Source organism: Staurois parvus, unplaced genomic scaffold (genome assembly GCF_062004578.1).
Source record: "Staurois parvus isolate SC_StPar_1 unplaced genomic scaffold, SC_StPar_1.0 ptg001578l, whole genome shotgun sequence".
NCBI classification, from domain to species: Eukaryota; Metazoa; Chordata; class Amphibia; order Anura; family Ranidae; genus Staurois; species Staurois parvus.
The window spans coordinates 480,978-505,612 of NW_028319374.1; the positions used below are offsets into that span (position 1 = coordinate 480,978).

General features: G+C 49.7%; 1 protein-coding gene and 1 pseudogene across 1 annotated transcript in view; one reads left to right on the plus strand and one right to left on the minus strand.

Annotated features, from left to right (window-relative positions):
- PDE2A (phosphodiesterase 2A) overlaps positions 1-24,635 on the minus strand; it is a 684,164-nt gene that overhangs the window by 448,041 nt on the left and 211,488 nt on the right. The gene's annotated exons all lie outside the window — the stretch shown is intronic.
- LOC149435225 (uncharacterized) lies at positions 14,998-15,609 on the plus strand (annotated as a pseudogene).

Here is a 24,635-nt window from a genome sequence, read left to right on the forward strand (position 1 = left end):
GGAGATACCACACCACATTAGCAAACATGTAGTGGATTCAACCTGCCACTAGATATCAGTCTACTACAGAACTATAATAAGCAGAAGAAGTTCGATACAAACCAGACAAATGGTCACCTGCTGACTTGGCACCATCCACAGGCAGCTTAACTCTTCAATAAGACACAGAAATTGAATCCGATGCAACTTTACTTCAACTCGCTGCAGGACAGAGGATGCGTTTGAAGTGTAAGAAGACAATGACTTTTCTTAGCCCCATCTCTGTGATTAACTATCACTGGCTGAGGGGACAGTGGAAGGAACAGAGCAGGTCTAGGAGGACTGAAAACACCCCATCTCCACAGAAACAATAAAAGTTAGGTGTACACCAGTTGGGCCTATTACTCAGCAGTTGGGCCGGTTCCCACATGGAAGAAAAATATATTTGAAATGCTACAATCTTGGCCGTATTCAATATATTTCAAAATATATTTCAATAAATATATTTATTCGCTCAGAGTCCGGCGAATCTAAAGTCGATTGCTCAGAGTCCGGCGAATCTAAAGTCGATTGCAGAGAGTCCGGAGAATCTAAAGTCAATTGCAGAGAGTCCAGAGAATCTAAAGTCAATTGCAGAGAGTCCGGCAAATCTAAAGTCGATTGCAGAGAGTTCAGTGAATCTAAAGTCGATTGCACAGAGTCTGGAGAATCTAAAGTCGATTGCAGAGAGTCCGGCGAATCTAAAGTCGATTGCAGAGAGTCTGGCGAATCTAAAGTCGATTGCAGAGAGTCTGGCGAATCTAAAGTCGATTGCTCAGAGTCCGGCGAATCTAAAGTCGATTGCAGAGAGTCTGGCAAATCTAAAGTCGATTGCAGAGAGTCTGGCGAATCTAAAGTCGATTGCTCAGAGTCCGGCGAATCTAAAGTCGATTGCTCAGAGTCCGGCGAATCTAAAGTCGATTGCAGAGAGTCTGGCAAATCTAAAGTCGACTGCAGAGAGTCCGGTGAATCTAAAGTCGATTGCCCAGAGTCCGGCGAATCTAAAGTCGATTGCCCAGAGTCCGGAGAATCTAAAGTCGATTGCCCAGAGTCCGGAGAATCTAAAGTCAATTGCCCAGAGTCCGGAGAATCTAAAGTCGATTGCAGAGCGTCCGGCGAATCTAAAGTCGATTGCCCAGAGTCCAGCAAATCTAAAGTCAATTGAAGAGAGTCCGGCAAATCTAAAGTCGATTGCGCAGAGTCCGGCGAATCTAAAGTCGATTGCCCAGAGTCCGGCGAATCTAAAGTCGATTGCCCAGAGTCCGGCGAATCTAAAGTCGATTGCCCAGAGTCCGCCGAATCTAAAGTCGATTGCCCAGAATCCGGCGAATCTAAAGTCGATTGCACAGAGTTTCTCCTCCTACAAAGTTACAATGTACAGTCTGATCACTGGGGGAGGGGAGACTGAGGAAACGCCTCCTCCTCCTTCTACACAGTTACAATGTACAGTCTGATCACTGGAGGAGGGGAGACTGAGGAAATGCCGCCTCCTCCTCCTTCTACAAAGTTACAATGTACAGTCTGATCACTGGGGGAGGGGAGACTGAGGAAATGCTTCCTCCTGCCTGCAGCAGACTGATGACATCATCTCTGCGTAGGATATCAAAGGGCAAGATCATGTATTGGGTGTCAGGTGGTATCGGCTCGTTTGTAGGAGACATTTTGGCTGTTTTTACGCCACCTGTTGGTCGATTTTAGGATTAGGACTTGTTGGGATTATGGTGGCGGCACAAATCGTCTTCCTGTGCATACAGCCCGCTTAAGTCTGCACCAAAAATATACAGAAAAAGTTCTAAATATCCAAAAGTCTACACCACCCAGCATGCTCCACCCTGTTTCCAACCAGGTACTACTGACGTTAACTGTGCAATCTGTTGCTCAGTTGCTTGTTTACATTCTCTTAGATCTGCTTCTGGAGAGGATTGCACTACCCAGCATGCTCTTTCCTGATGGCCGAGGAGTACTGCAGACTTTGGCTGTGCAATCTGCTGATCAATTGCTTGATTGCACTCTACAATACATTCTTCTGGAAAAGATACCCCAGCAAAACTCTGCACCACCCAGCATGCTCTTCCCTGCTCAGCATTGGGTACTGCAGACTTTTGCTGTGCAATCTGCCAATCAGTTGCTTGATTACAAGACCTTCTTCTGGAAAAGACAACACAGCTAAAGTCTGCACCAGCCAGCATGCTCCTCCCTGCTTGGCATTCAGTGTTGCATACTTTAGCTGTGCAATCTGTTGATCAGTTGCTTGATTACACTCTATCAGACCAATGTCTGGAACAGATCGCACAGCTAAAGGCTCCACCACACAGCATGCTGTTCCCTGGTGGCCAATGAATACAGCAGACTTTAGCTATGCAATCTGCAAAAGTCTGCGCTACCCAGCATGCTCCTCCCTGCTGGCCAATGGGTAGGCTTTAGCTATGCAATCTGTTTATCATTTGCTTGATTTCATTCTATCAGGCCTGCCTCTGGAACAGAACAGATCGTACAGTTAAAGTCAGGACCAGCCAGCTTTCTTCTAACTGTTGGCAACTGGGTATTGCAGAATTTAGATGTGCAATCTGTTGATCAGTTGCTTGATTACAATATATCAGTCCTGCTTCTGGAACAGATTGCCCAACTAATATCTTCACCACCCTACAATCTCCTGCATGCTATCCAATGAGTACTGCAGATTTTAGCTATGCAATCTGTTGATCAGTTGTTTGATTACATTCTATCAGACCTGCTTCTGGAACAGATCGCACAGCTAATGTCTGCACCACCTACCTATCTAGCACCACCTACCTGTTGGCAACTGGGTACTATAGATTATAGCTATACAATCTGTTGATCAGTTGTTTCATTACATTCTGTCAGACCTGCTTCTAGAACAGATCGCACAACTCAAGTTTGCACCACCCTGCAAACTCCTCTCTTCTGGCCATTGGTTAATGTACCGTGCAACCTGTTGATCAGTTGCTTGATTACATTCTATCAATCCTGCTTTTGGAACAGATTGCAAAGCCAATGTCTTCACCACCCTGCATGCTCCACCCTGTTGGCAAATGTGTACTGTAGCTGTGCAACCTGTTGATCAGTTGCTTGATTACATTCTATCGGACCTGCTTTTGCAAAAGATTGCACAGCTAAAGTCTGCACCACCCGGCATGCTCCTCCCTGCTGGCCAATGGGTACTGTAGCTGTGCAACCTGCTGATCAGTTGCACAATAACACTCTATCAGACCTGCTTCTGGATCAGATCACACATCTAAAGTCTGCACCACCTGGCATGCTCCTTCCTGTTGGCAACCGGGTACTGCAGACTTTAGCTGTGCAATCTGCTGATCATTTGCTTGATTACATTCTATCGGTCCTGCTTTTGGAACAGATCGCACAGCTAATGTTTGCACCACCCTGCATGCTCCTCCCTTCTGGCCAATGGGTACTGTAGCCGTGCAACCTGTTGATCAGTTGCTTGATTACATTCTATCAGACCGGCTTTTGGAACAGAAGGCAACCGGGTACCGCAGACTTTAGCTGTGCAATCTGCTGATCATTTGCTTGATTATATTCTAAAAGTCCTGCTTTTGGAACAGATCGCACAGCTAATGCTTTCACCACCGTGTATACTCCTCCCTGCTGGCCAACTGGTACTGTAGCTGTGCATACTGTTGATCAGTTGCATGATTAGACCTGCTTCTGGAACAGATCACACAGCTAATGTCTGCACCGCCCGGCATGCTCCTCCCTGCTGGCCAACAGGTACTGTAGCTGTGCAACCTGCTGATCAGTTGCACAATAACACCCTATCAGACCTGCTTCTGGATCAGATCACACATGTAAAGTCTGCACCACCTGGCATGCTGCTTCCTGTTGGCAACCGGGTACTGCAGACTTTAGCTGTGCAATCTGCTGATCATTTGCTTGATTACATTCTATCGGTCCTGCTTTTGGAACAGATCGCACAGCTAAAGTCTTCACCACCCTGCATGCTCCTCCCTTCTGGCCAACGGGTACTGTAACTGCATCCTGTTGATCAGTTGCTTGATTACATTCTATCAGACCTGCTTTTGGAACAGATCGCACAGCTAAAGTCTGCACCACCCGGCATGCTCCTCCCTGCTGGCCAATGGGTACTTTAGCTGTGCAACCTGTTGATCAGTCACATGATTAGACCTGCTTCTGGAACAGATCGCACAGCTAATGTCTTCCCCACCCCGCATGCTCCTCCCTGCTGGCCAACGGGTACTGTAGCCGTGCAACCTGTTGATCAGTTGCTTGATTACATTCTATCAGACCGGCTTTTGGAACAGAAGGCAACCGGGTACCGCAGACTTTAGCTGCGCAATCTGCTGATCATTTGCTTGATTACATTCTATCAGACCTGCTTTTGGAACAGATTGCACAGCTAATGTCTTCACCACTGTGCATGCTCCTCCCTGCTGGCCAATGGGTACTGTAGCTGTGCAACCTGTTGATCAGTCGCATGATTAGACCTGCTTCTGGAACAGCCCAAGTCTGCACCACCCGGGAGGGACAGGTTGGAGGGGGCGGATCTATCCCCTTCTCCCCATAGAAGAGTCGCGATTGGTTGGGTGGCGGATTTTGCGACTTGCGGTGAAATCTCCGCGCCGGGGGAACGGAGATACAAACGGAAACGTTGGAGTTTTGCCGTTTTGGGCGCAAGAAGAGCAAAAACATTTCTGAGAGCTCCTGCCGCTGCTATTGTCAATCCAGGGACGGCGGGGCGGGCGGGGGGTCGATGGGCACAATGGGCCGATCGACGATGGCCAAGGACTTGCGTGGGAGGCTTAGCGCGGGGGAGGGGGGCGCATTGAGGAGCGAAACGCTTGGAATGACGCCAGCTTGTGTTCCAGTGTCCTTGGATCATCCAACGCCGAGCGCGCCGCCATCCTCACATCTACAGCGACACCCTTTCATCGCCTCGCACCAGCCGTCCCCGAGCCTCACCACCCCTCAACGCGACTACTGAGTCTCAGGTGCAAGATGAAAAAAGTCTTACGATGGGAGGAGGCAGTGAGGTCGGGGGGGGGGGGCAGGCGCAATGGCCTTCACCAGAGATCCAGGAGGCGGAGGGGTGGCACCGGTGTCTTCTGTAGAGTCACGAAAAGTTCATAGTAGGTGGAGAGCCAAGAGGCCTACAAACAAGGTGCCACGGCTCCGCCTCCTGCCGGCTCTATGGACCAATCCATGAATGGGAATGGGCGGGATGAAGCCGGAGATGTCCAGTAGAGGATGGGCAGGGTTAGCATTCCTGGGGTTGGGGTAACGGTTTGGGTTAGCAATATTACCTGGGGAGGTTAAAGCTACTTTTAGGGTAACAGTTGGGGTAGAGCCTCAGGGTTGGGGTTACCATGAGGGTAATGGGTAAGATTAGTATTGGTACCTCAGGGTTGGGGTTACCATTAGGGTTATGGTTCAGGTTAGTATTGGTACCTCAGGGTTGGGGTTACCATGAGGGTTATGGTTCAGGTTAGTATTGGTACCTCAGGGTTGGGGTTACCATGAGGGTTATGGTTCGGGTTAGTATTGGTACCTCAGGGTTGGGGTTACCATGAGGGTTATGGTTCTGGTTAGTATTGGTACCTCGGGGTTGGGGTTACCATCATTGTTATGGTTCGGGTTAGTATTGGTACCTCAGGGTTGGGGTTACCATGAGGGTTATGGTTCGGGTTAGTATTGGTACCTTAGGGTTGGGGTTACCATGAGGGTAATGGGTAGGGTTAGTATTGGTACCTCAGGGTTGGGGTTAGCATTAGGGTTATGGTTCGGGTTTGTACTGGTACCTCGGGGTTGGGGTTACCATTAGGGTTATGGTTCAGGTTAGTATTGGTACCTCAGGGTTGGGGTTACCATGAGGGTTATGGTTCAGGTTAGTATTGGTACCTCGGGGTTGGGGTTACCATGAGGGTAATGGTTCGGGTTAGTATTGGTACCTCGGGGTTGGGGTTACCATGAGGGTAATGGTTCGGGTTAGTATTGGTACCTCGGGGTTGGGGTTACCATGAGGGTAATGGTTCGGGTTAGTATTGGTACCTCGGGGTTGGGGTTACCATCAGGGTTATGGTTCGGGTTAGTATTGGTACCTCAGGGTTGGGGTTACCATGAGGGTTATGGTTCGGGTTAGTATTGGTACCTTAGGGTTGGGGTTACCATGAGGGTAATGGGTAGGGTTAGTATTGGTACCTCAGGGTTGGGGTTAGCATTAGGGTTATGGTTCGGGTTTGTACTGGTACCTCGGGGTTGGGGTTACCATTAGGGTTATGGTTCAGGTTAGTATTGGTACCTCAGGGTTGGGGTTACCATGAGGGTTATGGTTCAGGTTAGTATTGGTACCTCGGGGTTGGGGTTACCATGAGGGTAATGGTTCGGGTTAGTATTGGTACCTCGGGGTTGGGGTTACCATGAGGGTAATGGTTCGGGTTAGTATTGGTACCTCGGGGTTGGGGTTACCATGAGGGTAATGGTTCGGGTTAGTATTGGTACCTCGGGGTTGGGGTTACCATGAGGGTTATGGTTCGGGTTAGTATTGGTACCTCAGGGTTGGGGTTACCATGAGGGTTATGGTTCGGGATAGTATTGGTACCTCAGGATTGGGGTTACCATGAGGGTTATGGTTCGGGATAGTATTGGTACCTCAGGGTTGGGGTTACCATGAGGGTAATGGGTAGGGTTAGTATTGGTACCTCGGGGTTGGGGTTACCATGAGGGTAATGGGTAGGGTTAGTATTGGTACCTCAGGGTTGGGGTTACCATGAGGCTAATGGTTCAGGTTAGTATTGGTACCTCAGGGTTGGGGTTACCATGAGGGTAATGGGTAGGGTTAGTATTGGTACCTCAGGGTTGGGGTTACCATGAGGGTAATGGGTAGGGTTAGTATTGGTACCTCGGGGTTGGGGTTACCATGAGGGTTATGGTTCGGGTTAGTATTGGTACCTCAGGGTTGGGGTTACCATGAGGGTAATGGGTAGGGTTGGGGTTGGAGACAGTACCTTGGAGTACAAGTTATTGTGAGGGTCCCCATCAGGGTAATAGTTCAGGTTGGGAGGAGCCCTGAATCTAGCGGGGGAGGGGCAGCTTCGTTCCTGACCTCAGGGGCCAATCAATGCTCGCTGTGAACCTGGAAGTGGTGAGAACTTGTCACCTCCGGGTTCATCGTAACGTGGGGAGATCAGTGAGTGAATGTTTCTTAGGCTCCCTCAGCTCTCCCTGCTGACACCTTCCATGGACATCCAGGAGAGACGGATGACCCTAAATATTTGGTGGGGGGTCGGCTTCTTTCCTGGCCACAGGGGCCGGTGAGTGACAACTCTGAACCCGGAAATGATGAAAGCTTGATACTTCCAGGTTTATAAGTGATAGGGTAGGGTAGGTCAGCGAACAAATGTTCCTTCTGCTCTCCATGATGACACCTACCATGGACACCGTGGGCACTCAGGAGAGACTGATGACTCCAAATACTTGGTGGGGGGTCGGCTTCTTTCCTGGCCACAGGGGCCGGTGAGTGACAACTCTGAACCTGGAAGGGATAAGAAGTTGCTGCTTCCGGGTTCATTCTAGCCGGGGGAGATCAGAGAAGGAATGCTGGGCTCCTTCCGCTCTCCCTGCTGACACCTACCATGGACATCCTGAACACCCGGGAGAGATGGGTGACCCCAAATATATGCTGGGGGGGTGGTAGTTATATAGGGGGGTGGTAGTTATATGGGGGGGGGGGTTATATGGGGAGGTGGTTATACTATGGGGGGGTGGTAGTTATATGGGGGGGTGGTTATATGGGGTGGTGGTTATACAGTATGGGGGGGTGGTAGTTATCTGGGGGGTGGTTATACTATGGGGGGGTGGTAGTTATATGGGGGGATGGTTATACAGTATGGGGGGGTGGTTATATGGGGGGAGGTTATATTATGGGGGGGTGGTAGTTATATGTGGGGGTGGTAGTTATATGGGGGGGTGGTTATACAGTATGGGGGGGTGGTAGTTATCTGGGGGGCTGGTTATACTATGGGGGGGTGGTAGTTATATGGGGGGGTGGTTATACAGTATGGGGGGGTGGTTATATGGGGGGCTGGTTATACTATGGGGGGGTGGTAGTTATATGTGGGGGTGGTAGTTATATGGGGGGTGGTTATACAGTATGGGCGGGTGGTAGTTATATGGGGGGGTGGTAGTTACATGGGGGGTGGTAGTTAGATGGGGGGGTGGTTATACAGTATGGCGGGGTGGTAGTTATCTGGGGGGGTGGTTATACTATGGGGGGGTGGTAGTTATATGGGGGGGGGTTATACAGTATGGGGGGGTGGTTATATGGGGGGAGGTTATATTATGGGGGGGTGGTAGTTATATGTGGGGGTGGTAGTTATATGGGGGGGGCGGTTATACAGTATGGGGGGGTGGTAGTTATCTGGGGGGGTGGTTATACTATGGGGGGTGGTAGTTATATGGGGGGGTGGTTATACAGTATGGGGGGGTGGTTATATGGGGGGAGGTTATATTATGGGGGGTGGTAGTTATATGGGGGGGTGGTTATACAGTATGGCGGGGTGGTAGTTATCTGGGGGGGTGGTTATACTATGGGGGGGTGGTAGTTATATGGGGGGGGGGTTATACAGTATGGGGGGGTGGTTATATGGGGGGAGGTTATATTATGGGGGGGTGGTAGTTATATGTGGGGGTGGTAGTTATATGGGGGGGGTGGTTATACAGTATGGGGGGGTGGTAGTTATCTGGGGGGGTGGTTATACTATGGGGGGGTGGTAGTTATATGTGGGGGTGGTAGTTATATGGGGGGTGGTTATACAGTATGGGCGGGTGGTAGTTATATGGGGGGGTGGTAGTTACATGGGGGGTGGTAGTTACATGGGGGGTGGTAGTTACATGGGGGGTGGTAGTTATCTGGGGGGGTGGTAGTTACATGGGGGGTGGTAGTTATCTGGGGGGGCATTACCGCACACATGGAAGTGATTGGGCTGCCAACAGTGAAGTGCTGCGTTCTTCTCTCTCTCTTTTTTTTTCCCAGATTTGGATGGAATTTGTTGTTTTTCCCCCAAAAAAAGAATTGTTCTGCAGGATTCCTCCCAACCTGGTTGTCAGTCTACGTAGAACTCAGAGGACGCCCGCCGTCGGGTCATTTGCACCCAACAGCTGTGAGATCTCATCTGGAAATCCCGCTGGTGGAGGCGGAACTTTACACAATGGCCAGTTACTTGTATTTTTTTTTCCAGCCGTGTTGGCGCGCCGCGCGATATTAAATCCCTCGCGCAATCCCAGCGCCACGTGCGCTCGTTCACGCCTGCCCTTCTGCGGCGGTGAAGCAGGAGAAAGTTCCGTGCCGATCGGGCTGCTTGAACTCGCACAGCTATGTGGGAGGGGGGCCGCCCAGAGGGGCCCGCCCATCCGCAATGTACGCGGTTTGGCGGACGATCCAAAAATAAATAAAAAAGACTCCGTAGGTACGGTCGTGAGATCATCACCTCGCTGCCAGTCCTTGGATTTGTAACATGAGAGCGCACACTAGCTGAAAGTAGAAATCGGGCTTGTAGCAGCAGCGTATGGCCAGTGAGCCTGTGCTTTGGTGTTGCCACCCGTCGGAGGATTCCGACTCTATTCCTGTTCTGGTGACAACGTTACATTTCAAGTTTCTCATTGCTTCCTGTTGGTGGTGTCACCAGGGTTGGTGTCACCTGGTGCAACCTGGCGGCGTCGGATGGACCGAAACATGACATCCCAGAGGGGTTCTATTGGATTTATGTCAGGGGAGCGTGGGGGCCATTCAATGGTATCAACTATTTCATCCTCCAGGAACTGCCTGCATACTCTCACCACATGAGGCCGGGCATTGTCCTGCACCAGGAGGAACCCAGGACCCACCGCACCAGGAGGAACCCAGGACCCACTGCACCAGGAGGAACCCAGGACCCACTGCACCAGGAGGAACCCAGGACCCACTGCACCAGGAGGAACCCAGGACCCACTGCACCAGGAGGAACCCAGGAACACTGCAACAGGAGGAACCCAGGACCCACCGCACCAGGAGGAACCCAGGAACACCGCACCAGGAGGAACCTAGGACCCACTGCTCCAGGAGGAACCCAGGAACACCGCACCAGGAGGAACCCAGGTCCCACCGTACCAGGAGGAACCCAGGAACACCGCACCAGGAGGAACCCACTGCACCAGGAGGAACCCAGGACCCACCGCACCAGGAGGAACCCGACCCACTGCAGCAGGAGGAACCCAGGACCCACCGCACCAGGAGGAACCCAGGACTCTACGCACCAGTGTAGGGTCTGACAATGGGTTCAAGAACTTCATCCCGATACATAATAGCAGTCAGGGTGCCATTGTCTAGCCTGTAGAGGTCTGTGCGTCCCTCCATGGAGATGCCTCCCCAGACCATCACTGACCCACCACCAAAACGGTCATGCTGAACCATGTTACAGGCAGCAGAACGTTCTCCACAGCTTTGATTCTCCAGGACATACCTGGACCCTACATTATTAACCCCACTGATACCAATGATTGGGGGATTATTAACCCCACTGACACCAATGATTGGGGGATTATTAACCCCACTGACACCAATGATTGGGGGGATTATTAACCCCACTGACACCAATGATTGGGGAATTATTAACCCCACTGATACCAATGATTGGGGGATTATTAACCACACTGACACCAATGATTGGGGGATTATTAACCCCACTGACACCAATGATTGGGGGATTATTAACCCCACTGATACCAATGATTGGGGGATTATTAACCCCACTGATACCAATGATTGGGGAATTATTAACCCCACTGACACCAATGATTGGGGAATTATTAACCCCACTGACACCAATGATTGGGGAATTATTAACCCCACTGATACCAATGATTGGGGGATTATTAACCCCACTGATACCAATGATTGGGGGATTATTAACCCCACTGACACCAATGATTGGGGGATTATTAACCCCACTGATACCAATGATTGGGGGATTATTAACCCCACTGATACCAATGATTGGGGAATTATTAACCCCACTGACACCAATGATTGGGGAATTATTAACCCCACTGATACCAATGATTGGGGAATTATTAACCCCACTGACACCAATGATTGGGGAATTATTAACCCCACTGACACCAATGATTGGGGAATTATTAACCCCACTGATACCAATGATTGGGGAATTATTAACCCCACTGACACCAATGATTAGGGAATTATTAACCCCACTGATACCAATGATTGGGGGATTATTAACCCCACTGATACCAATGATTGGGGAATTATTAACCCCACTGACACCAATGATTGGGGAATTATTAACCCCACTGACACCAATGATTGGGGAATTATTAACCCCACTGATACCAATGATTGGGGGATTATTAACCCCACTGACACCAATGATTGGGGGATTATTAACCCCACTGATACCAATGATTGGGGGATTATTAACCCCACTGACACCAATGATTGGGGGATTATTAACCCCACTGATACCAATGATTGGGGGATTATTAACCCCACTGACACCAATGATTGGGGGATTATTAACCCCACTGACACCAATGATTGGGGGATTATTAACCCCACTGACACCAATGATTGGGGAATTATTAACCCCACTGACACCAATGATTGGGGGATTATTAACCCCACTGACACCAATGATTGGGGGATTTTAACCCCACTAACACCAATGATTGGAGGGATTATTAACCCCCAACAACAGCAATGTTTGGGGGAATTACTGTCTCGGGGGTATGTGGGGGGATGGTGGGGAGGAAGGGTATGTGGGGGGACGGTGGTTGTGGGGGGATAGTGGGGAGGAGGGGTATGTGGGGAGGGGGGTATGTGGGGGGTATGTGGGGAGGGAGGTATGTGGGGGGATGGTGGGGGGTATGTGGGGGATGGTGGGCGGGTATGTGGGGGGATGGTGGGGGGTATGTGGGGGACGGTGGGGAGGGGGGTATGTGGGGGGACGGTGGGGGGTATGTGGGGGATGGTCGGGAAGGGGGTATGTGTGGGGAGGGGGGTATTTGGGGGACGGTAGGGAGGGGGGTATGTGGGGGGATGGTGGGGAGGAGGGGTATGTGGGGGAACGGTGGGGAGGGGGATATGTGGGGGGACAGTGGGGGGTATGTGGGGGACGGTGGTGAGGGGGGTATGTGGGGGATGGTGGGGGGTATGTGGGGGACGGTAGGGAGGAGGGTATGTGGGGGGATGGTGGGGAGGAGGGGTATGTGGGGGAACGGTGGGGAGGGGGGTATGTGGGGGACGGTAGGGAGGAGGGTATGTGGGGGGACGGTGGGGAGGAGGGGTACGTGGGGGAACGGTGGGGAGGGGGGTATGTGGGGGACGGTGGGGAGGAGGGGTATGTGGGGGGACGGTGGGGAGGAGGGGTATGTGGGGGAACGGTGGGGAGGGGGGTATGTGGGGGACGGTGGGGAGGAGGGGTATGTGGGGGAACGGTGGGGAGGGGGGTATGTGGGGGACGGTGGGGAGGAGGGGTATGTGGGGGGACGGTGGGGAGGAGGGGTACGTGGGGGGGTGGTGGGGGGTATGTGGGGGGACGGTGGGGAAAGGGATATGTGGGGGGTATGTGGGGGACGGTGGTGAGGGGGGTATGTGGGGGATGGTGGGGGGTATGTGGGGGACGGTGGGGAGGGGGATATGTGGGGTGACGGTGGTGAGGGGGGTATGTGGGGGACGGTGGGGGGTATGTGGGGGGGACGGTGGGGAGGGGGGTATGTGGGGGATGGTGGGGGACGGTAGGGAGGAGGGTATGTGGGGGGATGGTGGGGAGGAGGGGTATGTGGGGGAACGGTGGGGAGGGGGGTATGTGGGGGACGGTGGGGGGTATGTGGGGGACGGTGGGGAGGAGGGGTATGTGGGGGGACGGTGGGGAGGAGGGGTACGTGGGGGGATGGTGGGGGGTATGTGGGGGGACGGTGGGGAGGGGGATATGTGGGGGACGGTGGTGAGGGGGGTATGTGGGGGATGGTGGGGGGTATGTGGGGGACGGTGGGGAGGGGGATATGTGGGGTGACGGTGGTGAGGGGGGTATGTGGGGGACGGTGGGGGGTATGTGGGGGGATGGTGGGGAGAGGGGTATGTGGGGGAACGGAGGGGAGGGGGGTATGTGGGGGATGGTGGGGGGTATGTGGGGGACAGTAGGGAGGAGGGTATGTGGGGGGATGGTGGGGAGGAGGGGTATGTGGGGGGATGGTGGGGAAGGGGGTATGTGGGGGGACGGTGGGGAGGAGGGGTATGTGGGGGACGGTGGGGAGGAGGGGTATGTGGGGGGACGGTGGGGAGGAGGGGTACGTGGGGGGATGGTGGGGGGTATGTGGGGGGACGGTGGGGAGGGGGATATGTGGGGGGACAGTGGGGGGTATGTGGGGGACGGTGGTGAGGGGGGTATGTGGGGGATGGTGGGGGGTATGTGGGGGACGGTGGGGAGGGGGATATGTGGGGGGACGGTGGTGAGGGGGGTATGTGGGGGACGGTGGGGGGTATGTGGGGGGGGGACGGTGGTGAGAGGGGTATGTGGGGGACGGTGATGAAGGGGGGGGTGCTGAATGAGCCGAGCACCGGCTGCACTCCCCCCCCCTGTTGGCAGCGCCCCGTTATTAATACCGTCACATGAAGCGGATTACACAACATGTGCTCTGAGATTCTCCGGCGCTAAACGGGGGTCGCAGCCTGTTCATCCGCGGTCTCCCGTCCAATCAAATCCTCGGAACGCCGGTCTATCCCCAGGAGATTAATATTTTCCTGTTGCTGTATCACACGTCCTGACCCGGGGGGGGTTCAGAGATTTGCCAACACGCAGGATGATCTGTGAACACACATGGTACATGGAGGCGAATATAATCCACTCGACACATTCAGCTCATCTCTGATCTCAACTCTTCAAGAGAGATGCGCCAAATATTTACCCCCCCCCAGAGCTTTCATCACATCTGTGCAATGCAGGGGGGGGGACTTTCTGTAGATGGTGAATATGGATGGAGATGTTATCTGCTTTGTGTCCCTCCATCTATAGAACGATCATTTCCTAGAGCGATAAACGCCGCAATTCAGTCTGCTGCAGACAGGAGAAAGCATTTCCTCAGTCTCCCCTCCCCCAGTGATCAGACTGTACATTGTAACTTTGTAGAAGGAGGGGGAGGCGTTTCCTCAGTCTCCCCTCCCCCAGTGATCAGACTGTACATTGTAACTTTGTAGAAGGAGGAGGAGGCATTTCCTCAGTCTCCCCTCCCCCAGTGATCAGACTGTACATTGTAACTTTGTAGAAGGAGGAGGCGGAATTTCCTCAGTCTCCCCTCCCCCAGTGATCAGTCTGTACATTGTAACATTGTAGAAGGAGGAGGAGGCATTTCCTCAGTCTCCCCTCCCCCAGTGATCAGACTGTACATTTTAACTTTGTAGAAGGAGGAGGCGGAATTTCCTCAGTCTCCCCTCCCCCAGTGATCAGACTGTACATTGTAACTTTGTAGCAAGTCACCAGGTGAGAGGCGGCAGCAGGGGCTGATCTGTGTCAGACCTTGGATAACAACTCAGTTCAGGCCATCCCTTCTCCTCCATTGCCCTGTGTGCTGCCACCTTCCTTCTCACTGTGTCTGTCTGTTGGAGGAAGAGAGGCGAGAAATGAGAGCTGAAGGAGATGAGGAAGAAGAGAGGGAAGAAGAGGGGGAAGCAGAAGAGGAAGAAGAGGAGGAAGAAGAGAGGGAAGAAGATGAGGAAGAAGAGGAGGAAGAAGAGGGGGAATATGAGGGGGAAGAGGAGGGGAAAGAGGAGGAGTGGATATATGAAGTGTGATAGAAATAGAGAGAGGAGGAAGAGGAAGGAATGAGGTAGACAAGAGGAGGGAGAGAGTAGAGAACTAAGGAAACTGAGAGATAAAGTGAGAAAAAAGAGAAACAAAAGAGAAGAAAAAGTTATAAGAAGAAAGACAAGAAATGAGAGCAGAAGAAGAGGAGGAAAAAGAGGAGGAAGAGGAGGAGGAAGAAGAGGAGGAAGAGAAGGAAGAGAAGGAAGAAGAGGAGGAAGAAGAGGAGGAAGAGAAGGAAGAAGAGGAGGAAGAAGAGGAGGAAGAGAAGGAAGAAGAGGAGGAAGAGAAGGAAGAAGAGGAGGAAGAAGAGGAGGAAGAAGAGGAGGAAGAGGAGGAAGAGAAGGAAGAAGAGGAGGAAGAAGAGGAGGAAGAGAAGGAAGAAGAGGAGGAAGAAGAGGAGGAAGAGAAGGAAGAAGAGGAGGAAGAGAAGGAAGAAGAGGAGGAAGAAGAGGAGAAAGAAGAGGAGGAAGAAGAGGAGGAAGAGAAGGAAGAAGAGGAGGAAGAAGAGGAGGAAGAGAAGGAAGAAGAGGAGGAAGAGAAGGAAGAAGAGGAGAAAGAGAAGGAAGAAGAGGAGGAAGAGAAGGAAGAAGACGAGGAAGAGAAAGAAGAAGAGGAGGAAGAGAAGGAAGAAGAGGAGGAATAAGAGGAGGAAGAAAAGTAAGACGAGGAGGAAGAGAAGGAAGAAGAGGAGTAAGAAGAGGAGGAAGAAGATTGGAGATATGAACTGGTATTGGGATAGAGAGAAGAAGTAGAGGAAGGGAAAGAGAGAGAAAGGAAAGAAAAGAAGAGAAGAGAGAGAAGAGACAAGAGTTGACAAAGATGAAGAAGAAGAGTGAAAGTGAAGTCAGAAAGAGAGGAGAGGAAGGAATGAGATGTACAGAAGGAAGGAAAGGAGCGAGAGAGCAGAGAGGGAAGGAGAGCGAGAAATAAGGAGAGAAAGGGGAGCAAAGAAAGAGGGAGAAGTTAACCCCTTCACATCGGCGCCTCCCGACCCTTTAAGAGTTTCAGAAGCTGGGAGGGGGGGGGCAGGGTTTAGGGTCATGTGACCGCTGTGACGAACCGTCACGGCGGTCACATGATCAGGAAAGGTCCCGATTGAAAGAGGAGATCGGGACCTTTCCATGAGTAGAGAGGGAAGGAGAGTGAGAGATAAAGGGAGAAAGGAGAGAGAGAGGAAGAGAGGCAAGAAGTAAGAGTTGCAGAAGATGAGGAAGAAGCATAGATATATGAAGGGGGAAAGAGGAGAGGAGAGGAAGGAATGAGATCTACAGGAGGAAGGAAAGGAGCGAGAGAGCAGAGAGGGAAGGAGAGAAAGTGCATAAAAATAAGAGAAGTTAAAGGAAGAGAGCGGAATAATTAAAAATAAGAATGGGAAAAGTTGAGGAAGTAGAAGAGTCAATCTAGGAATGTGATAGAGATAGAAAGAAGAGAGAGAAGAAGGAATGAGATCTACAGAAGGAAGGAGAGCATAGAGAAGGAAGTTAGAGATGAAGAGAGAAAGGGGAAAAAAGAAAGAGAGAAAGATGGTAGAGGAAGAGAGACAAGAAATGAGAGTAGAAGAGGAGGAAGAAGAGTAGAGATATAAAGCATTATAAGAGATGGAGAGAGGAAATAGAGGAAGGAATGAGACATGAGGAAGGTGGAGAGTAGAGAGGTAAGGAGAGAGAGAGATAAAGAGAAAAAGGGAAGAAAAGGAGAGAGAAGTTAAAGGAAGTGAGACAAGAAATGAGAGATGAAGAAAAAGAGTAGAGATGGGACGTGTGATAGAGAGGTGAGGAAGAGAGGAAGGAAAGAGATATATAGGAGGAAGGAAAGGAACAAGAGAGTAAAGAAAGAAGGAGAGAGAGAGATAAGGAGAGAAAGGAAAGAAAAGACGAGGGAGAGAAGGATTAAAGGAAGAGAGAGAAGAAACGGGATTTGACAAAGACGAAGAAGAAGAGTGAAAGTGAAGAAGGAAGTTAGAAATAAAGAGAGAAAGGGGAAAAAGAAAGAGAGAAAGATGGTAGAGGAAGAGAAACAAGAAATGAGAGTAGAAGAGGAGGAGGAAGAAGAGTAGAGATACAAACCACTATAGGGATGGAGAGAGGAAGTAGAGGAAGGAATGAGACATGAGGAGGAGGTGGAGAGTAGAGAGGAAAGGAGAAAAATGGAAGAAAAGGAGAGAGAAGTTACAGGAAGAGAGACAAGAAATGAGAGATAAGTAAAAAGAGTAGATATGGGAAGTGTGACAGAGAGGAGAGGAAGGAAAGGAACGAGAGAGTAGAGAATGAAGGAGAGAGAGATAAAGAGAGAAAGGAAAGAAAAGATGAGAGATAGAAGGATTAGAGGAAGAGAGAGATAAAATGAGAGCTGACAAAGATGAAGAATAAGAGTGAAAGTGAAGTGTGAAAGAGAGGAGAGGAAAGAATAAGATATACAGAAGGAAGGAAAGGAGCGAGAGAGCAGAGAGGAGAGGAGAGCGAGAAATAAGGAGAGAAAGAGCAGAAAAGGAAGACAGAGAAGCTAGAAGAAGAGAGACAAATGATGAGAGATAAGAGTGGAAAATGAAGTAGAAGTAGAAGAGGTGATCTATGAAGTGTGATAGAGATAGAAAGTAGAGAGAGAAGAAGGAATGAGATAGACAGGAGGAATGAGAGAGTAGAGAAGGAAGAATGAGAGAAAAAGAGGGACAATGGAGAAATGAAAGAGAGAAATAAGAGGAGCAGAAGAAGAGGAAGAAAAGTAGAGATACAAAATATTAAAAGAAAAAGAGAGAAGTAGTGGAAGGGAGACAAAGAATAAGAGATGGAAAGATGAGGAAGAAGAGGAGTAGCTCTATGAAATGTGACAGAGCTAGAGAGAACTAAAAGGAAGGAAAGAGATAGAAGAGCAAAAGTAGAGAAAGAAGGAAAGTGAGAAACAAGAGAGAGAGGTTAGAGGAGAGAGACAAGAAATGAGAGAGGAAGAAGAGGAGGAAGAAGAGAGAGAATAGAGAAGAAAGTTAGAAATAAAGAGAGAAAGGGGAAAAAAGAAAGAGAGAGAAAGATGGTAGAGGAAGAGAAACAAGAAATGAGAGTAGAAGAGGAGGAGGAAGAAGAGTAGAGATACAAACCACTATAGGGATGGAGAGAGGCAGTAGAGGAAGGAATGAGACATGAGGAGGAGGTGGAGAGTAGAGAGGAAAGGAGAAAAAGGGAAGAAAAGGAGAGAGAAGTTACAGGAAGAGAGACGAGAAATGAGAGATGAGTAAAAAGAGAAGATATGGGAAGTGTGACAGAGAGGTGAGGAAGAGAGGAAGGAAAGGAACGAGAGAGTAGAGAAAGAAGGAGAGAGAGATAAAGAGAGAAAGAAAAGAAAAGATGAGAGATAGAAGGATTAGAGGAAGAGAGAGAAAAAATTAGAGCTGACAAAGATGAAGAATAAGAGTGAAAGTGAAGTGTGAAAGAGAGGAGAGGAAAGAATAAGATATACAGAAGGAAGGAAAGGAGCGAGAGAGCAGAGAGGAGAGGAGAGCGAGAAATAAGGAGAGAAAGAGCAGAAAAGGAAGACAGAGAAGCTAGAAGAAGAGAGACAAATGATGAGAGATAAGAGTGGAAAATGAAGTAGAAGTAGGAGAGGTGATCTATGAAGTGTGATAGAGATAGAAAGTAGAGAGAGAAGAAGGAATGAGATAGACAGGAGGAAGGAGAGAGTAGAGAAGGAAGAATGAGAGAAAAAGAGGGACAATGGAGAAATGAAAGAGAGAAATAAGAGGAGCAGAAGAAGAGGAAGAAGAGTAGAGATACAAAATATTAAAAGAAAAAGAGAGAAGTAGTAGAGGAAGGGAGAAAAATAATAAGAGATGGAAAGATGAGGAAGAAGAGGAGTAGCTCTATGAAATGTGACAGAGCTAGAGAGAACTAACAGGAAGGAAAGTGAGAAACAAGAGAGAGAGGTTAGAGGAGAGAGACAAGAAATGAGAGCGGAAGAAGAGGAAGAAGAGAGAGCATAGAGAAGGAAGTTAGAAATAAAGAGAGAAAGGGGAAAAAAGAAAGAGAGAAAGATGGTAGAGGAAGAGAAACAAGAAATGAGAGTAGAAGAGGAGGAGGAAGAAAAGTAGAGATACAAACCATTATAGGGATGGAGAGAGGAAGTAGAGGAAGGAATGAGACATGAGGAGGAGGTGGAGAGTAGAGAGGAAAAGAGAAGAAGGGAAGAAAAGGAGAGAGAAGTTACAAGAAGAGAGACGAGAAATGAGAGATGAGTAAAAAGAGAAGATATGGGAAGTGTGACAGAGAGGTGAGGAAGAGAGGAAGGAAAGGAACGAGAGAGTAGAGAAAGAAGGAGAGAGAGATAAAGAGAGAAAGGAAAGAAAAGATGAGAGAGAGAAGGATTAGAGGAAGAGAGAGATAAAATGAGAGCTGACAAAGATGAAGAAAAAGAGTGAAAGTGAAGTGTGAAAGAGAGGAGAGGAAAGAATAGGATATACAGAAGGAAGGAAAGGAGCGAGAGAGCAGAGAGGAGAGGAGAGCGAGAGATAAGGAGAGAAAGAGCAGAAAAGGAAGACAGAGAAGCTAGAAGAAGAGAGACAAATGATGAGAGATAAGAGTGGAAAATGAAGTAGAAGTAGGAGAGGTGATCTATGAAGTGTGATAGAGATAGAAAGTAGAGAGAGAAGAAGGAATGAGATAGACAGGAGGAATGAGAGAGTAGAGAAGGAAGAATGAGAGAAAAAGAGGGACAATGGAGAAATGAAAGAGAGAAATAAGAGGAGCAGAAGAAGAGGAAGAAAAGTAGAGATACAAAATATTAAAAGAAAAAGAGAGAAGTAGTGGAAGGGAGAAAAATAATAAGAGATGGAAAGATGAGGAAGAAGAGAGAGAAGTTAGAGGAGAAGAAATGGGAGCGGAAGAAGAAGAGGAAGAAGATCAGAGATACAAAGCATTATAGGGATAGAGAGAAAATGTAGAGAAAGGGAGAGAGAGAAAGGAAAGAAAAGAAGAGGGGAGAGAGAAGAGATGAGAATTGACAAATAGGAAGACGAAGAAGAGTAGAGATATGAAGCGTGATAGGGATAGAGAGAATAAGTAGAGGAAAGGGAGAGATAGAGAGAGAGGGATTAGAGGAAGAGAGAGAAGAGATGAGAGTTGACAAAGAGGAAGAAGAAGAAGAGTGAACGTGAGGAGAGGAAGGAATGAGATCTATAGAAGGAAGGAAAGGAGCGAGAGAGCAGAGAGGGAAGGAGAGCGAGAAATAAGCAGAAGAAGGGGAGAAAAGAAAGAGAGAGAGAAGCTAGAGGAAGAGAGACAAATGATGAGAGGGGAAAAAGAAGAGGAAAAAGGAGAAGTATAGAAAGGAAGCGTAATAGAGCGAAGACTGAGGAAGGAATGAGATAGAGAGGAGGAAGGGTGAGAAGAGAGAGGGAAGGAGAGTGAGAGTGAGAGATAAAGGGAGAAAGGAGAGAGTGAAGGTAAGAGGAAGAGAGAGAGTGGAATCAGAGGAGGAAGAGCAGAGATACAACGTATTCCAGGGATGGAGAGAAGAGGAACGCATGAGACGCGAGGAAGAGAGAGAGTGGAAACAGAGGAGGAAGAGCAGAGATACAACGTATTCCAGGGATGGAGAGAAGAGGAACGCATGAGACGCGAGGAAGAGAGAGAGTGGAAACAGAGGAGGAAGAGCAGAGATACAACGTATTCCAGGGATGGAGAGAAGAGGAACGCATGAGACGCAAGGAAGAGAGAGAGTGGAAACAGAGGAGGAAGAGCAGAGATACAACGTATTCCAGGGATGGAGAGAAGAGGAACGCATGAGACACGAGGAAGAGAGAGAGTGGAAACAGAGGAGAAGGAGCAGAGATACAACGTATTCCAGGGATGGAGAGAAGAGGAACGCATGAGACGCGAGGAAGAGAGAGAGTGGAAACAGAGGAGAAGGAGAAGAGATACAACATATTCCAGGGATGGAGAGAAGAGGAACGCATGAGACGCGAGGAAGAGAGAGAGTGGAAACAGAGGAGGAAGAGCAGAGATACAACGTATTCCAGGGATGGAGAGAAGAGGAACGCATGTGACACGAGGAAGAGAGAGAATGGAAACAGAGGAGGAAGAGCAGAGATACAACGTATTCCAGGGATGGAAAGAAGAGGAACGCATGAGACGGAGGAAGAGAGAGAGTGGAAACAGAGGAGAAGGAGCAGAGATACAACGTATTCCAGGAACGCGTGAGACGCGAGGAAGAGAGAGAGTGGAAACAGAGGAGAAGGAGCAGAGATACAACGTATTCCAGGGATGGAGAGAAGAGGAACGCATGAAACACGAGGAAGAGAGAGAGTGGAAACAGAGGAGGAAGAGCAGAGATACAACGTATTCCAGAGATGGAGAGAAGAGGAACGCATGAGACGCGAGGAAGAGAGAGAGTGGAAACAGAGGAGGAAGAGTAGAGATACAACGTATTCCAGGGATGGAGAGAAGAGGAACGCATGAGACGGAGGAAGAGAGAGTGGAATCAGAGGAGAAGGAGCAGAGATACAACGTATTCCAGGGATGGAAAGAAGAGGAACGCATGAGACGGAGGAAGAGAGAGAGTGGAAACAGAGGAGAAGGAGCAGAGATACAACGTATTCCAGGAACGCGTGAGTCGCGAGGAAGAGAGAGAGTGGAAACAGAGGAGAAGGAGCAGAGATACAACGTATTCCAGGGATGGAGAGAAGAGGAACGCATGAGACACGAGGAAGAGAGAGAGTGGAATCAGAGGAGAAGGAGCAGAGATACAACATATTACAGGGATGAAAAGAAGAGGAACGCATGAGACGTGAGAAAGAGACAGAGTGGAAACAGAGGAGGAAGAGCAGAGATACAACGTATTCCAGGGATGGAGAGAAGAGGAACGCATGAGACACGAGGAAGAGAGAGAGTGGAAACAGAGGAGGAAGAGCAGAGATACAACGTATTCCAGGGATGGAGAGAAGAGGAACGCATGAGACACGAGGAAGAGAGAGAGTGGAAACAGAGGAGAAGGAGCAGAGATACAACGTATTCCAGGGATGGAGAGAAGAGGAACGCATGAGACATGAGGAAGAGAGAGAGTGGAAACAGAGGAGGAAGAGCAGAGATACAACGTATTACAGGGATGGAGAGAAGAGGAACGCATGAGACGCGAGGAAGAGAGAGAGTGGAAACAGAGGAGGAAGAGCAGAGATACAACGTATTCCAGGGATGGAGAGAAGAGGAACGCATGAGACGCGAGGAAGAGAAAGAGTGGAAACAGAGGAGAAGGAGCAGAAATACAATGTATTCCAGGAACGCATGAGACGCGAGGAAGAGAAAGAGTGGAAACAGAGGAGAAGGAGCAGAGATACAACGTATTCCAGGGATGGAGAGAAGAGGAACGCATGAGACACGAGGAAGAGAGAGAGTGGAAACAGAGGAGGAAGAGTAGAGATACAACGTAGTCCAGGGATGGAGAGAAGAGGAACGCATGAGACACGAGGAAGAGAGAGAATTGAAACAGAGGAGGAAGAGTAGAGATACAACGTATTCCAGGGATGGAAAGAAGAGGAACGCATGAGACGGAGGAAGAGAGAGAGTGGAAACAGAGGAGAAGAAGCAGAGATACAACGTATTCCAGGGATGGAAAGAAGAGGAACGCATGAGATGCGAGGAAGAGAGAGAGTGGAAACAGAGGAGGAAGAGCAGAGATACAACGTATTCCAGGGATGGAGAGAAGAGGAATGCATGAGACGCGAGGAAGAGAGAGTGGAAACAGAGGAGGAAGAGCAGAGATACAACGTATTCCAGGGATGGAGAGAAGAGGAACGCATCAGACGCGAGGAAGAGAGAGAGTGGAAACAGAGGAGAAGGAGCAAAGATACAACGTATTCCAGGGATGGAGAGAAGAGGAACGCATGAGACGCGAGGAAGAGAGAGAGTGGAAACAGAGGAGGAAGAGCAGAGATACAACGTATTCTAGGAACGCGTGATTGGCGAGGAAGAGAGAGAGTGGAAACAGAGGAGAAGGAGCAGAGATACAACGTATTCCAGGAATGGAGAGAAGAGGAACGCATGAGACGCGAGGAAGAGAAAGAGTGGAAACAGAGGAGAAGAAGCAGAGATACAACGTATTCCAGGGATGGAAAGAAGAGGAACGCATGAGACGGAGGAAGAGAGAGAGTGGAAACAGAGGAGAAGGAGCAGAGATACAACGTATTCCAGGAACGCGTGAGACGCGAGGAAGAGAGAGAGTGGAAACAGAGGAGAAGGAGTAGAGATACAACGTATTCCAGGAACGCGTGAGACGCGAGGAAGAGAGAGAGTGGAAACAGAGGAGAAGGAGCAGAGATACAACGTATTCCAGGAACGCGTGAGACGCGAGGAAGAGAGAGAGTGGAAACAGAGGAGAAGGAGCAGAGATACAACGTATTCCAGGGATGGAGAGAAGAGGAACGCATGAGACGCGAGGAAGAGAGAGAGTGGAAACAGAGGAGAAGAAGCAGAGATACAACGTATTCCAGGGATGGAAAGAAGAGGAACGCATGAGACGGAGGAAGAGAGAGAGTGGAAACAGAGGAGAAGGAGCAGAGATACAACGTATTACAGGAACGCGTGAGTCGCGAGGAAGAGAGAGAGTGGAAACAGAGGAGAAGGAGTAGAGATACAACGTATTCCAGGGATGGAGAGAAGAGGAACGCATGAGACGCGAGGAAGAGAGAGAGAGGAAACAGAGGAGGAAGAGCAGAGATACAACATATTCCAGGGATGGAGAGAAGAGGAACGCATGAGACACGAGGAAGAGAGAGAATGGAAACAGAGGAGGAAGAGTAGAGATACAACGTATTCCAGGGATGGAGAGAAGAGGAACGCATGAGACGCGAGGAAGAGAGAGAGTGGAATCAGAGGAGAAGGAGCAGAGATACAACGTATTCCAGGGATGGAAAGAAGAGGAATGCATGAGACGGAGGAAGAGAGAGAGTGGAAACAGAGGAGAAGGAGCAGAGATACAACGTATTCCAGGAACGCGTGAGACGCGAGGAAGAGAGAGAGTGGAAACAGAGGAGAAGGAGCAGAGATACAACGTATTCCAGGGATGGAGAGAAGAGGAACGCATGAGACACGAGGAAGAGAGAGAGTGGAAACAGAGGAGAAGGAGCAGAGATACAACGTATTCCAGGGATGGAGAGAAGAGGAACGCATGAGACGCGAGGAAGAGAGAGAGTGGAAACAGAGGAGAAGAAGCAGAGATACAACGTATTCCAGGGATGGAAAGAAGAGGAACGCATGAGACGCGAGGAAGAGAGAGAGTGGAAACAGAGGAGGAAGAGCAGAGATACAACGTATTCCAGGGATGGAGAGAAGAGGAACGCATGAGACGCGAGGAAGAGAGAGTGGAAACAGAGGAGGAAGAGCAGAGATACAACGTATTCCAGGGATGGAGAGAAGAGGAACGCATCAGACGCGAGGAAGAGAGAGAGTGGAAACAGAGGAGAAGGAGCAAAGATACAACGTATTCCAGGGATGGAGAGAAGAGGAACGCATGAGACGCGAGGAAGAGAGAGAGTGGAAACAGAGGAGGAAGAGCAGAGATACAACGTATTCCAGGGATGGAGAGAAGAGGAACGCATGAGACGCGAGGAAGAGAGAGAGTGGAAACAGAGGAGGAAGAGCAGAGATACAACGTATTCCAGGAACGCATGAGACGCGAGGAAGAGAGAGTGGAAACAGAGGAAAAGGAGCAGAGATACAACGTATTCCAGGAACGCGTGAGACGCGAGGAAGAGAGAGAGTGGAAACAGAGGAGAAGGAGCAGAGA